Source organism: Tamandua tetradactyla, chromosome 1 (genome assembly GCF_023851605.1).
Source record: "Tamandua tetradactyla isolate mTamTet1 chromosome 1, mTamTet1.pri, whole genome shotgun sequence".
NCBI classification, from domain to species: Eukaryota; Metazoa; Chordata; class Mammalia; order Pilosa; family Myrmecophagidae; genus Tamandua; species Tamandua tetradactyla.
In genome coordinates, this window is record NC_135327.1 from 67584340 (window position 1) to 67599517 (window position 15178).

Here is a 15178-nt window from a genome sequence, read left to right on the forward strand (position 1 = left end):
ATTAACTCAAGGTTTTGTGTAATTTGGGTTGTGAGCTCATTTTTGCTGGAACTTTATCTAGCAGTTCTTCAGGAACTGCGTTTATGATGTATTGCACTAATGAAGATTGGCGTTCTAGTCTTTCAGGCACTGCTTCCTTCTCAGGACATTAAAAATATATGTATTTCTAGGAAAAGCTCAAGAAATAACTTTATTCATGTTTTGGTTTCATCTGGATACACAAGGTTAGAACACAATTTGTGTGGAAAAATAAAATGGATCATTCTAAGTTTTGAGGAAAGGATGTGCTTTCTAAGTCAAAGGCAGTGGACTGATTATTGCATTTCAAGCAAAACCTATTTAATCACTGAGGAACCTACTGTTTCTTCCTATCCTTTTTGAAATTGCTGTTTAAATGTAACTCGATGGAAAATTTCATTGTTTTAATTAAAACTTTATGTGGGCCTTTTTTACATCACAAAGTTCTGTATTCATCATCATGACCATTTTTTGAACATTTGCATCACTCTAGAAAAAGAGTGATGCAAGAAACCCCCTACGTCCCATACCCTTACAGCTCCCTCTCATTGGCCACTAGTAGTTCAATCTACACAATTTTTTTTATCCCTTATCTACCCCACCCATTATTTATTTATTTTTCTTTATTTCTTTTTTTTTTAACATGGGCAGGCACTAGGAATCGAACCTGGGTCCTCTGGCATGGCAGGCAAGCACTCTTGCCTGCTGAGCCACCGTGGCCCACGCTATTTTTCCTTATTTCTTAATCATCTGTCCATACTTTGGATAAAAGGAGCATCAGACATAAAGTTCTCACAATCACATGGTCACTTTGTAAAAGCTATATAGTATTTCAATCACCTTCAAGAATCAAGGCTACTGGAACACGGCTCAAGTGTTGCAGGTACTTCCCTCTAGCCACTCTGATGCACCATAAACTAAAAAGGAAGGGGTATCTATATAATACATGAGAATAAACTCCAGGATAACCTCTTGACTCTGTTTGAAATCTCTCAGCCACTGAAACTTAATTGTGTCTTACTTCTCTCTTCCGCCTTTTGGTCAAGAAGACTTTCTCAATCCCATGATGTCAGGATCCACCTCATCCCAGGAGTCCTGTCACACATTACCAGGGAGGTTTACACCCTGGAGTCATGTTCCACGTAGGAGGAGAGGGCAATGAGTTCACTCGCTGAGTTGGTTTAGAGGGAGAGGCCACATCTAAGCCACAAAAAAGTTTCTGGGGGTGACTCTTAGGCTTGATTTTAAGTAGGCTTAGCCTATCCTTTGCAGGAATAAGTTTCATGGTGGCAAACTCTAATATTGATTTGATTCTCCCCATTGCTTGTGAGAATATCAGGAATTTTCCAGATGAGGAAGTTGAATATTTCCTCCTTTCTTCCCAGTCCCCCAAGGGCCTTTGGAAATACATTTTTATTCTCTGCCCAGATTACTCTGGGATATATCAGGGCATCACACTAACCTGTAAAAACCAGTAAGATCTCACTCCCTATTCAAGATTCCATGTAATTATGGTATTCGAATGAACTGACCATGCAAGTTAAATCAGATAACACACTACCCAAAATATAAATTTTGCACGAAATTAACATCTCTCCTTTTGGTCTCATATAGTAGTTGAAGCTTTAAAATATGAACCATATCATCCTTTACCCTGTATTCAGACATAACTTGGTCCTATCCAGGTCAGCTTCATTTGTACCTCTAGTTGAAGGCTGTTCACTTTTCAACTTTTTAAACAGTTGCTTTGTGGGGTAATGCTGATTTTTATAGCTTCAGAGCTCTAAATCTGAGTCTCAGGTGTCCCATAAATACTTGAAGTTTGTGGGAAAGACCAGGTTGTACACAAATAGCACACTATCTCAGAATTTAAAAATAACAATTACAATTCCAGAATAGATGTGACTGCTGTAAGAGCTTGCAATCTAGGACCTTTTACAATAGGCCCAACCTGATAAACCATGCTCTCAACTTCAGTTCTCTGAGTTTGTATATTATAGTTAGTCCATGACTGAGGCATGGTAATATTTGTCTTTGTATTTCTAACATTTTATTCAACATTGTGTCCTCAAGGTTCACTCACCTAGTTGCATGCCTCACAACTCAGTAGTCCATTGTATGTACACAGCACAGTTCCGCCTTCCATTCCTTAGTCGTTGTATCCTTAGGCCACCTCCATCCACTGCTACCATAAACACCAGTGTACAAATGTCCATTTGTTTCCCCTCTCTCAGTTCTTTCAGTTATGGGGTTGCAGGATCATGTGGCAACCCCATCCCAAGCCTCCTCTGGAACTGCCACCCTGCCCTCTGCAAGGGCTGCACCTCTCAGCTTCCCTACCAACAGTGAATAAGTACATCTATTTCTCCACATTTTCTTAAGCACTTGTTTCTTTTCTGTTCATTTTAAAGAGATTTATTTGCACATTGTGCAATCCAACCTAAGTAAATAGCCATGCCTTTACCACAATTATCTATATGAAAACATTTCCTTTCCTTCTGCAAAGAATCCATACTGCTCCCTCATTTCCCCCGCTTTTTTGACATTTAGTTTTGGCATAATGCCTTCGTTACATACAGTGGAAGCATATTACAGTGTTACTGTTGACTATAGACCCTAGCTTGCATTGATTATATATTTTTCCTGCATACCATTCTCAGTTTCAACCCCCTACAATGCTGACATTCATTTGTTCTCCCATTGCAAAAACATTTTTATATTTGTACATTTAATCACTATCATTTTCTACTCTAGGCATTCCTAAGTTTTACCATCTCAGCCTTTATCCTCTATATAACTTTCATTCTGGTGTCATATCTGCTCCCAGCCCTTCTCCCTCAACCAAACTCACATTCAGCTTTACTCAGTATATTTATATTTTTGTGCTACAATCAGATAGTATTGTGCTATCCATTTTGAATATTTGCAATCAGTCCTGCTGCATATTCTGTATTCCTTCATTACCAAGTGCCCAATCTTTACCCTCTTTCTATCTCCTGATAACCTGTCTTCTTAACTTTGTCTCTCAAACTTCATTCATTGATGTTAGCTCTTATTAGTGAGACCGTACAATATTTGTCCTTTTGTTTCTGGTTAATGTCACTCAGCATAATGTCTCAAGGTTCATCTGCATTGCTACATGCTTCATGACTTTATTCTGTCTTACAGTTGTGTTGTGTTCCATTTTAAATATATACCACAGCTTGTTTAGCCACTCATCTGTTCATGAATATTTGGACTGTTTCCATCTCTTGGCAATCATAAATAATGTGGCTATAAACATCGGTGTACAAATGTCCATTTATGTCCTTGCCTTCAGTTCCTCTCAATATATACCTAGTAATGGAATTGCTGGATCATATGGCAATGCTATACTTAGCTTCCTGAGGAACTGCCAAACTGCCTTCTAGAGTAGTTGCACCATTTTACATTCCCACCAACAGTGGATAAGTGTGTCTCTTTCTCCAAAACCTCTCTAACACTTATTGTTTTCTGTTTTTGTGATAATGGCCATTCTAGTGGGTATGAAATGATATCTCATTGTGGTTTTGATTTGCATTTCTCTAATAGCCAGGGAAGTTGAGCATCTTTTCATGTGCCTTTAAGCCATTTGTATTTCCTGTTCTGAAAAGCGTCTGTTCGTGTCTTTTGCCCATTTTTAAATTAGGTTGTTTCTCTTTTTGTTGTTGAGTTGTATAATCTCTTTATATATTCTTGTTATTAAAGCTTTATCTGATATGTGGCTTCCAAATATTGTCTTCCATTGCATAGGCTGATTTTTTAATTTTCCTTATGAAATTCCTTAGTGCATGAAAGTGTTTAATTTTGAGGAGACCCCATTTATGTATTTCTTTTTTCATTGTTAATGCTTTGGATGTAAAGTATAGGAAGCCACCTATTATTACAAGATTTATAAGATATTTCCTTACATTTTCTTCTCAGCGTTTTATGGTCTTAGCTCTAATATTTGGGCCTTTGATCCATTTTGAGTTAAGTTTTGTGTTGAGTGTGAAATATGGATCATCTTTCATTCTTTTGCTTGTGGATATCCAGTTCTCCAAACAGCGTTTCTTGAATGCTCTTGTGCAGTTGGATTGGCTTGACCACCCTATCAAAGATCTCTTTTCCATAGATGAGAAGACATCTGAACTGAACACTTAATTCAATTCCATTGTTCAGTATATCTACCTTTATGCAATACCATATAGCTTCGTAATATGCTTTAAAGTCAGGTAGTGTGAGACCTTCCACTTCATTTTTGTTTCTCAACATACTTTTAGCTATTCGGGGCACCCTGCCCTTCCAAATAACTTTGGTTATTAGTTTTTCTATTTCTACAAAGTAAGTTGTTAGGATTTTAATTGCGTTGAATCCATATATCAATTTGCATATAATTGACATCTTAGCTATATTTAGTCTTCAAGTCCATGAACACATGTGACCTTCCATTTATTTAAGTCTCCCATGATTTCTGTTAACAATGTCTCTTAATTTGTTGTGTATAGGTCTTTTGTATCCTTAAATTTATTCCTAAATATTTGATTCTTTTGGTTGCTATTATAAAATGGAATTTTTTCTTGATTTCCTCCTCAGGTTGCTCATTACTACTGTATAGAACCACTACTGATTTTTGGATGTTAAACTTGTACCCTGATACTTCATTGTACTCAATTTTATCAACTCTAGTAGCTTTGCTGTAGACTTTTTTTGGATTTTTGACATGTAGTATCATATCATCTGAAACAGTGAGAGTTTTACTTCTTCCTTTCCAATTTGGATGCCTTTTATTTCTTTTTCTTTTCCAGTTGCTCTGGCTAGAACTGCCAACACAGTGTTGAATAACAGTGGTGACAGTGAGCATCCTTGTTTGATCCTGATCTTATAGGGAAAGCCTTTAGTCTTTCTGCGTTGAGGATGATGTTACCTGTGGGCTTTTAATATATTCCCTTTATCATATTGAGGAAGTTCCCCTCTATTCTGTCCTTTGAAGTATTTTCATCAAGAAAGGATGTTGAATTTTATCAAATACCTTTTCTGTATCAGTTGAGATTATCATCTGTTTTTTCTGCTTTGCCTTATTGATATGGTGTATTACATTAATTGAGTTTCATATGTTGAACTGGCTTTGCATACCTGGAATAAATCTCACTTTGTCATGGTGTGTAATTCTTTTAATGTGCTGCTGGATTTGATTTGGAAGTATTTTGTTGAGGATTTTTGCATCTATATTCACTAACGAGATTGGTCTATGATTTTGTTTTTTTGTAATTTCTTGGTCTGACTTTGGCATTAGGGTGATGTTGACTTCATAGAATGAGTTAGGTAGCTTTTGCTCCTCTTCATTTTTTTTTTTTTTTTTTGAAGAGTTTGAACAGGATCGTTACTAATTATTTCTTGGATGCTTGGTAGAAGTCACATGTGAAGCCATCAGGTCCTGGACTTTTCTTTTTTGGGTGCTTCTTGATGACTGATTCAATCTCTTTACTTATGCTTTGTTTGTAAAGTCATCTGTTTCTTCTCGAGTCAATGTTTGTTGTTAATGCATTTCTAGGAATTTGTCCATGTCATCTTTGTTGTCTAGTTTATTAGCATATAGTTGCTCATAATGTCCTCTTATTATTTCCTTCATTTTTGCAGGGTCAGTGGTTATGTCCCCTGCTTCATTTCTGATTTTATTAGCATCACCTCTTTTATTTTTTCAGCCTAGCTGAGAGTCCATCAATTTTATTGATTTTATCAAAGAACCAACTTCTGGTTTTGTTCTAGGCTGTCTTGTTTGCTGTACAAACAAGAAGTTTCTGCCAGAAGCAGAAACCCTGATTTAATCATTATCTTCTTCCCACAGTGCCTGGCACCCCCCTTAAAAAACTCAACCCCACCCCTACCCCTGCCCAGACATGGCCTGGATGAGGAGAGTGATACTTTAGGTTCTAAAAACTCATTCATTGAGATAAATACTATTTACACACAATCTTTTTAAAATCAAATTGAATGTAAAACAGTCCATGCTGAACAAAATATCAAAATTTTAAATAAAGGCAGGCTCATGCCAAGCCTGAGGTGAAAGGAAAATTCAAAAGCCAGGGCTTATTTCCTAAGACTTCCTCAGAATTTGAATGGGGATTCGGGGAGGGGTGCCACTTCATCATTATTTTTAAAATGGCTCAGGGGGACAGAGTATAATAAGATGTAGGGATTCTGACATTCTTCTGGCCAGATCCTTCTAAGACCTGGAAGGATACCTCTGACTCCTATATTCAGACTATTTGATGAACCCCCAAATTTAGGATGACATCTCCCCCTTTTGGGAAGGAGACATCCAAGTATGTGGTGCTTTGAATAAATGCATCCCCCGGACTCAGGGAAATTCCCCATTCAGACTTCAAGCCCACATGTGAAAAGATATCCCCTGGTTCCCCTTCTCCAGGCCTTCCCTGGGGCCCAAGGGCAGACCCCAGGGTCTGCAGTCCCATTCTCTGTCCCTCCGTGTTCCCACTTTTCTCTGGAGACCCCACGTGGCTCAGCAATCTTCCTCGGTGACCTTGTCAAAGCTGGTTGGGGCCCAGCTCCCACCTTGGCTGTCCTCATGGTCCCCACCCACCCTTCAAACACCTGCCTGGGTCTGGAACAGGTTTGCATCTTTGCTCGCAGCCACTCCTCCCTCACCTCACTTGTGTGGCTTTTGCCTCCACCATGCCACCAAGGTCACTGTGGCTGAAGACATGGCCCTTGGCAGGGCTATCCTCCCTCTCTGAGGGGCCCTATTCAGCCCTGTTCCCTGATTGCGTCCTCATCCTCCTTCCTCCTGCAGTCTCACGGGGACATCTACCCCACAGCCTCATCTTACCTGGGTTCCCAGGCCCAACGTGGACATCCCTGTGAATGCCTCTCGCTGCTTCCAGACAGCCTGCTGCTGTCTCACAGGCCCCTCCAGCTTCTAAGTCACTATAGATGAAGCAGATGCCACTCAGCCTGGGGACCTCCCTGAGTAGCCCTCCTCTCCTGCCACACCCCTTTCAGATGCTGCCCCTTTCTCTCTGGTGACAGCACTGGGTCCAGTCACATTTGCCCACCAGGGATGTCCTTCTCCCATGTAAGCGTCACCTGGTCCTCAACCTCTCAAGCCTTCCCTGACTCTGGTGGCCTGCACAATAAGCTCACATACCTGCAAACGTGACAGGCAGCCAAAACACTTCCTGGTCTGCCCCCTGCCCACTTGACCATCTCCCTCTGTCTACTCCTTCCACCCTGTCACCTTGTGCCCTTCATTCCAGATGTTCAGTGCTATCAGCTGTGTCCCCTACCAGTTGCACTGCTTCGCAGCCCCTATGTTTACACAAGCTCTCTGTCTGGACATGGTCTTTGTTAGGGGTTGATGCATATCCCCCATAAAGACAAGTTCAAGTCCTAAGCCACCCTCTTGTGGGTGTGAACCCATCTCAAAATAGGACTTTGGAATGTATTATTATTAGTTAAGGTGTGGACCCAGTGGTAAATAGGATCTTTGAAGATCCCATTTGAATGAGGCCAAAGTGACCTTATAAGGAGAGGAAATACAGACAGAGACACAGACTTAGCAGGAGGAGAAGGCAAAAGGAGAATCCGTGTGCCAGGGACAGTGATGCAAGGAACCCCAAGAATTGCAATAAGGCAGTATCAGAAGGCTAGAGACTCTGGACAGGGAAGTGTAGCCTCTCAAGACCTTTATTTTAGACTTTTGTCCTCCAAAACCAGGAGGCAATAAGTTCCTGTTGATATTTGTCACAGCAGCCTGGCAAACCAAAACAGTTTTTCTCCTGCCCACATGATTAGTAGCTCCTCCTTCTCCCAGACTTGGCTGAAGCGTCATGTCTTTTGGGCCCTCAGCCTAGGTCCCAGTTTCATTGTCCCATCCCTTATGCTCTATGGTGCCCTACCTGTAGGAGCTAACTTCAGCCTCCTTACCCCTTGGGAAGCCTCTTGCAAAGCCCAGGTAATTTCTTAGGGTGAAGGCCTCCTGTTTGGAGAGAGGAGGGTAACTGCAGATCTGGGTGGGAGCCCAAATTGGGGAGCCTGGAGCCCCTTGGTTTCTCTGACTGCTCCCATTTGTCTCCATCTGGGCCCCTTGCTGCTACTTTGCAAGTAATATAATCAAGTCCAAGAGGGTTTAAGACAGCATGGTGGCCTGATGGGTGGCCTTGGAGAGAGACACCTGTAGTGGTCATTGGAAGCCATCCCCGATTTCAATGAGGAGAGGCAGGGCCACCTTCCAGCTTTTGCATTCAGGGAGGAGCAACCAGAAATGTCCTGTCTTGGGGCCACCTTCAACCTCCTGATAGGGTGAAGCCTTGACCTGCCATCCTGCCTGCAGCTTGCCTTGCCCTTTGAGATGTTCCCGGAGCCTGCGTTCTATTTTATTAGGAAAGTTTATATATATAAAGTTTTTATTTACATGCCCATCTCTCTCAATGTCTCCCTTAATTTGATTTTTTTTTTTTTTGGTGGGAGTGGGCGTATCTTCTACTTGTTTGTGTCACCAGACCTAAGTCCTGTCTAGCATACTGCAGTGTTGTAGTTTGCTAAAGCTGACAAAATGCAGTATACCAGAAATGGGTTGGCTTTTACAATGGTGATTTATTAGCTTACAAGTTTACAGTTCTGAGACTGTGAAAATGTCCAGATCAAGGCATTGGGACAGTACCTTCTCCCTGAAGCCTGACTCCTGGTGAGCCTCAGCTCCTCTCCCCCATGGCCAGGCACATGGCGACATCTGCTGGTCTCTCCCTTTTCTCCCGGGGTTTGCTTCCAGCTTCTGGCTTCAGTGGCTTCCTCTCTGAGCTTCTTGTGTGTCCTTGTCTCTCGGCTTCCTGGCTTTTCTCTATAAGCTTCTCTGGGGCTGTTTTTTCTGTGTCTTCTATCTCTTATCCTCATATAAAGAACTCCAGTAAGAGGATTAAGACCTACCCCGAATGAGGTGGGTCACATGTCAATTTAAGTTAAGATGGATTAGCTTTAAGAATATGATCTTTTCTGGGGTAGACACAGCTCCAAACCCTCACAGCATAGCATTTAATCAAATGGAATCTCCGTGATGGAGTTGCGGGAAGTGGGTTTGTGAAAAAACAATTGCAGAGATCTAGGTGGGTGATCTACACAGTTAGTTCTCAGTCAGCTTGGAACCACCTTCCCACCCACCTTCCAATGTCTTCCAGGCTTTCCGGATTCTGGGGTATGTGTCTAATAATGCAACGGGAGACCAGAAGTGCTGGAAATGTGGCCACTAGGTGGCAGTGTTAAGTAACGTGCCGGGACCAGCAGGGCTCCGCAAATTATGGTGCACTTGATGGTGATGTGGTCTCATTCATTCGTGCACACTGAGCTGCAGGAGAAATTCTAACGACTGACCTTGTTAAAACCTTCAGGGCGGGCCCTATATAGAGACCCTAAACCCTCCCCCAAATGTGTTCACACTTGTTCTATTTCTTTTTCAATTCTTTTTTCTGATTATAAAGTACCTTATCATGGAAGTATGGGAAAAATACAAAAAATGAGCAAAGAAAATGAAAAGCACTCATTTATAATCCTATCACCCTCCAAAAAATTACTATCAGCATTTACTCCTTCCACTTTTTTAAGTGTATGGGTATGTATAATTAGTTTTAACTAAAATCGATTGGTTGATAGGCAGGTAGTTTGCATGCTTTTCTTTTTTTCACTTATTGATATATCATGAACATTTCCTTATAGTATTAAATGTTCCTCAAATTATTACTTTTAAATTGTTGCATAGTATTCCAGCCTAAGGATAGACTTTTTTATTTAAATCAACCTCTGTTGATATTTAGGTTATTTCTTCATTTTTTTAAGTCAAAGTAAATAATTCATAGCATTTTGTCATGAAAATTCCTTCACATCTATGATCATTTCTTAAAACAAGATGCTATGTGGATTAGTGGAAACATATCTGGTTAGAGATTTTAATACATGTCTCCAAATTGGAGCCAGTCAGATCCCTACAGAAGGTAAGAGACCTTGGAACCCAGGCAGTGTGATAATACTTTCTCTATTTTAATTTCTTAATATCCTATGTACCTTTGTCACTTTAAAAGTGTATAACCAGGAGCTTTTTACCAGTTCTTTTATTTAAAATGCTGCTTTTGTACATCTCTTCATACTTACCTCAAAATATTTATTAAAAGTAAAATATGCACGACACAAAAATCTAATCCCCTAAGCTGTTTACCAGTTTTATTTCCTTTCCAAAGTAGTTCATGTATATACCGGAAGATTAGTGCAGGTAAAAATAATTTGTCATTCTGTTCTTCATCTTGTCTTTTTACTCAATAATAGATCTTGTAGCTAGTTCCATACCACCGTATTCAAATCTGAGTCATTTGTAAATGGCTGCATGGCTTTCCACTGTAGACACAATAATCTGTTTAGCCAATCGATTGTGGATTGAGGTGTCATTTCTAGATTTTTGTCCGAATCACCAGTGGTGCTGCCAGTAGCCCTTTCCATATGTACCTTGTGAACTTTACCAAATATAGGCTTGGGTAATTTCTGTTAGTGAAATTGCTGGGTTAAATGATGGGTGTATTTTAATTTGTTCTCTAAGAAGCCTTGCTTACTCCTGCAGTAGTATGCCTGCTACCTCAACCTTAACCAACACGAGGTCATAGCACCTTTAAGAGATATTGCCAACACAACAGGGGCTGGGTCTTCTGTATCTCCTCTGTTTCAGGTCTTGTTATTTTAAGTTTTTTAAATTATAATTTGCATTATTTCTACTTGAATGTTAATGAAGATCATATTTCACCTTATATCTGGTCTACCCTTATTAAAACTTACTGTCATCACTTTTAACTTCATTTGTACTTAATTCTCTTGAGTTTTCTTGATGTACACAAGTATCTATTTCGAATAGTGATGATTTTACTTCCTAATTTCTACTCTATTAAATGATAGTAACAAGGGAGGACATTAATTTGGCTTCCAGCTTGCTAAATTAAAAACAAATAGCTTTAATAAGTTAAAACAATTAAGTGTGATACTTTAGGTTAGAAATAATAACGTATGACTTAATTTCAAAAAGGGAGCCCTGTGTTAGTGAGGGTTTGTGTTTTGTTCAAAGTGGGAGTTGGATGTTGAATTTTATAAAATACTTTTCAGCATGAATTAAGGTGATCAATCTGGTGGTTTTTCTCACTTGACCTGATAATAAGGTAAATGTTTTGGATGGATCCTTAGGTATTTCTTTCACATTTTAATATTTTTTTACATTACTTTTTATCCTAGTTCCCATGAGTTGCTCTCAGTATCTTGTTAGAAATGTCTGTACCTTTCATTCACTAAAAGGAGCATCATTTCTCTCCCTTCTCTGTCACTAGAGCCATGAATATCTATTTGTTAATGACTTTTTGTTTGAGACAGCATCATGAGACTGTGATGGCTGGAGAAGGAGAGGGTAGGATGGCATATACCGGAGGCACCCATCCTGGAGGGGACAGTACCCAAGAGGCTTGGCTAGGGAAGTAGCTTCCTGAAGTAAAGTCGGGGAGACCCCCACTGTGAAGAGAGAGGGGCCAAGGGCCTGTGAGACTGGGGGTGGAATGGGCCTTGGATCGTGTGTCCATCAGGCCCTGATTCAGTTTGCTAAAGCTGCTGGAATGCAATATACTAGAAATAGGCTGGCTTTTTCAGAGGAGATTTATTAGGTTAAAAATTCACAGTCCTAAGGCCATGAAAATGTCCAAATTAAGGCATCCAGAGAAAGATACCTTGACTCTGAAAAAAGGCCAGTGGTGTCCGGGGTTTCTTTGTCACTTGTGAAGGCTCATGGTCACATACACAGTCCTTCTCTCCTGGCTTTTGGTTTCAAATGGTTCTTTCAGTTCCTGGTTCTCTCTATAGATGCTTTCTTCTGAGTGACTGTGGGTCCTTAGCTTCTCTTTGGCGGACTCTGGGTTTCATCTCTTAGCTTAGAATCTCTAAACGTCTGTGTCTTGGTCTAATCTCTCTGCTCTCTGTGTTGGCGCTGAGCTCTTTCTCTCCATGAGCTCTTTTAAGGACTCCAGTAAATTAATTAGGACCCACCTTTAATGGGCAAAGTCACATCTCCATGGAAACAACCTAATCAAAAGGTCCCGCCCACAATAAATCTGAACGCACAAGATTGGATTAAAAGAGCATGGCTTTTCTGGGGTACATAACACTTCAAGCCAGTACAGCTTCCCTGACCGAGGAGTGCTCTCCATAAGCCCTCTTCCTGAGCAGAGTCTGTGTCTCTCACCACCCCCAGGACCTGAAGAATTTCTTTGTCTGTCAGTCCCCCTTGGGTCCCACCAGGGAGCAGTCTCCACCGTAGGCTTGTTTTCCAGAGAAACACCCATCCTCAAGCAGATGCACAGAGCAGGACCCACCACTCTCTGCTCACCTGGGGCCTAATCTGTGTTAGCATCAGAACAGATGCTTGTCAGAGCAGACATTCAGACTGAGCCAGACTCCAAAAGTGGCTCCTGCATTTATCTCAGGCATCAGAAAGGATGTCTTGTTCCTCATGGGTTAGAGCTTTCCCCTAGAGCCTGAAATTTCCCACCTGACAATGTCTACCCCTCAGGCTGGACCGAGACTGATCCCTCTTCCCTCCCTGCCTCCTCCTCTTTGTTAGTCTTTGGGCTCAGGCCTTCTGCTGACCCATTCTGTAGCCAGAATGGGTCACCCTGGAGACAGTCAGCTGTTAAAATTCAGCACATACCCTCCTGCCCTGGATGAAAAAAAGACCATCACTATAGATCCTAAAGGCATTATAGATAATAAAGGCTTTTATAGACAGCTTTACAGTGATACATTTAGCAATTTAGATTTGGACAATGTTTCAAAATGTTTTGACAATTCAAAAAGACATAGGAAAAAGTGGAAACTCTGAGTGCTTCTTTATCTATGAAGAAATGGAATCCATCATTAAAAACTTTTCCACAGAGAAAAGTCCAAGTCCAGATGACACTGCCAGTGGATTCTTCCAGTCATATAAGGAAAAAATGATTCTAGTCTCCTATACAAACTCTGTGAGAGAATAAGGGAGGCACTCTTTGTCATGATTTCCTGTGGCCAGATTCTCTGGTATCAAAGCCTGCTTGGGATGACCCTTGGGATATGGGCAAGCATGGCTGCCTGCTTTTAGCCACAGCTCTGCAAGGCTTGCTCTTACCCTGCCCGTTTTTGAGTGGCATCTGAAAAATATTTAAACAATGGCTTCTTTGGGGAGAAGGGTGGAGAAAACCAAGCCAGTGCTTGTGATGGATGTGTCCTTCCTAGAAAGTTATTTGCAAGCATGATATTAACCAGCTGGGGTCTTACCAAGCCCTGAGGATTTCTCTTCAGAATGCCAAGAGTCAGACCTTTGGAGAGTGATGTCAGTGAGGAGGTGTTTCGGGGTGTTAACCCAGAGGAGAGCAGACCCATGTGGGGGCAAAGGTTACTGACTTACCTCTCAGGGCACAGCCTTCCCCAGGTGGTACATGAGGAAGGGAAAACCAAGACCCACCAACTTGCACCAAAGAACTCAGGGAAATGTTTCTGTTCTCTGGCTGCTCTCCTGTAATAGGGAGCAAGCAGTGAGGTGTCCCAAACCCAGTTCTAAGTGCACTTTAGGCCACAGCCTACACTCCATGCTTCTGGAACTGGTTCCCAGTCCATCACCTCTTGTTTTTATCCCATGACAGGTAAAGAGGGCAAGTTGCAAATGGAGAAACTGACCAGGCATGGCAACCAAAATGCCACCCTAGACTTGTGTGTTCTCAGGAGTCATACTAGTCTGGAGTAGAATTAGTGGTGTATAAAGAAAGTTTCCAGTCATGGTGATGTAAATAAAAGAGGAGGTTAATATTCTCATGCACAAAGTAAACCCAGAGAAAGTACAGCTCAGGCCTACTGGATTTCACAGTCATTGTGTATAGTCCCCTTCTGTTGATGTTTTGGCTTGGTTGCTAATATATCCCCTCCTAGCCCAAGATAAATGCTGGGGCTCCAATCATTGCACCCACCTTCCAATCTGCTGAAAGGAGGAATAACAGGGGAAATACGCATCCTATTGAGGATGCTTCCTTATATTCCCAAATAGCTGAATGATGTGTATTGGCCAGAGCTCATTGGCATGTCCACAGTCAGCTGCAAAAGAATGGAGAGAAATGCTGTGTTTGGGGCTGAGAACAGTGCCTCTGAAAGCTAGGGGTCCATAACTAAGGAGAAAGACTCTTGGACATGGATGCTGGGAGGCATATAGCACCCTTGTGGATAGAGATCCTCCTGCTTTCTCAGTGGCAGGTATAATCAACCCCTGAGTTTCCTTCTACAAGTCCAGTTTTGGTAGATTAAACCTATGTGGTATTTTTAAAAGTGAAAGTAGAAGGCAGTGCTTCTCAAACTTGAGTGGGCATCAGTGTTTCCCCGCGGGGCATGTGGAAGTGCAGACGGCTGGGTTCCAACTTCTGAGTTGGGTGAGTCAGGGTGGGGCCTGAGAACTTATGTTTCTAGAAAACTCCCAGGTAAGGTGCTGATGCTGCAGGCTAGAGACCACACTTTAAAAACTGCTGGATAACGATTCAGGCTCAAAGGAAAGATATTCCAGATATGAAAGGAGACTAAAATAGCTCAAACAAAACAGAACACAAGATGAGCCTGAGAACTAGAGGGCAGAAGGAAGGGGACACACACCCAGCACCACTCATCAAGCTTCTCTCGGTCTCCCCAACCCACACTTCCAACAGGTGTGGATATGACTGTTCACATACTGTGTGCCAGACAGTGTCCAAAGCCTCTCTGTTTTTTATTTTGTTTTATTTTATATGTAAGTGCCACTTGTAAGCATTTTTTTCTTAACATTTTTTATTGTGAAATATATATACAAAACTATAAATTTCAAAGTACATTTTAATAAGTAGTTATAGAATGAATTTAAAAGTACAGTATGAGTTACAGTTCCACAATTTCAGGTATTTCTTTCCAGCTGCTCTAAGACACTGGAGACTAAACAGAACTGTCAGTGTAATGATTCAGTAGTCATACTCATTTGTTAAATCCTTCTTCTCTGATACAACTCCTCATTTGATCCTTCCCCCACTCTAGGGATATTAGGATATTAGGGCAATGACCATTCGAACTTCTTCATGTTGGAAAGGGA

General features: G+C 41.2%; 1 protein-coding gene across 3 annotated transcripts in view; it reads left to right on the forward strand.

The window, feature by feature from the left end:
- The window catches only part of ADCY1 (adenylate cyclase 1), a 215517-nt gene that overhangs the window by 132718 nt on the left and 67621 nt on the right, over positions 1-15178 (forward strand). The window lies entirely within an intron of this gene.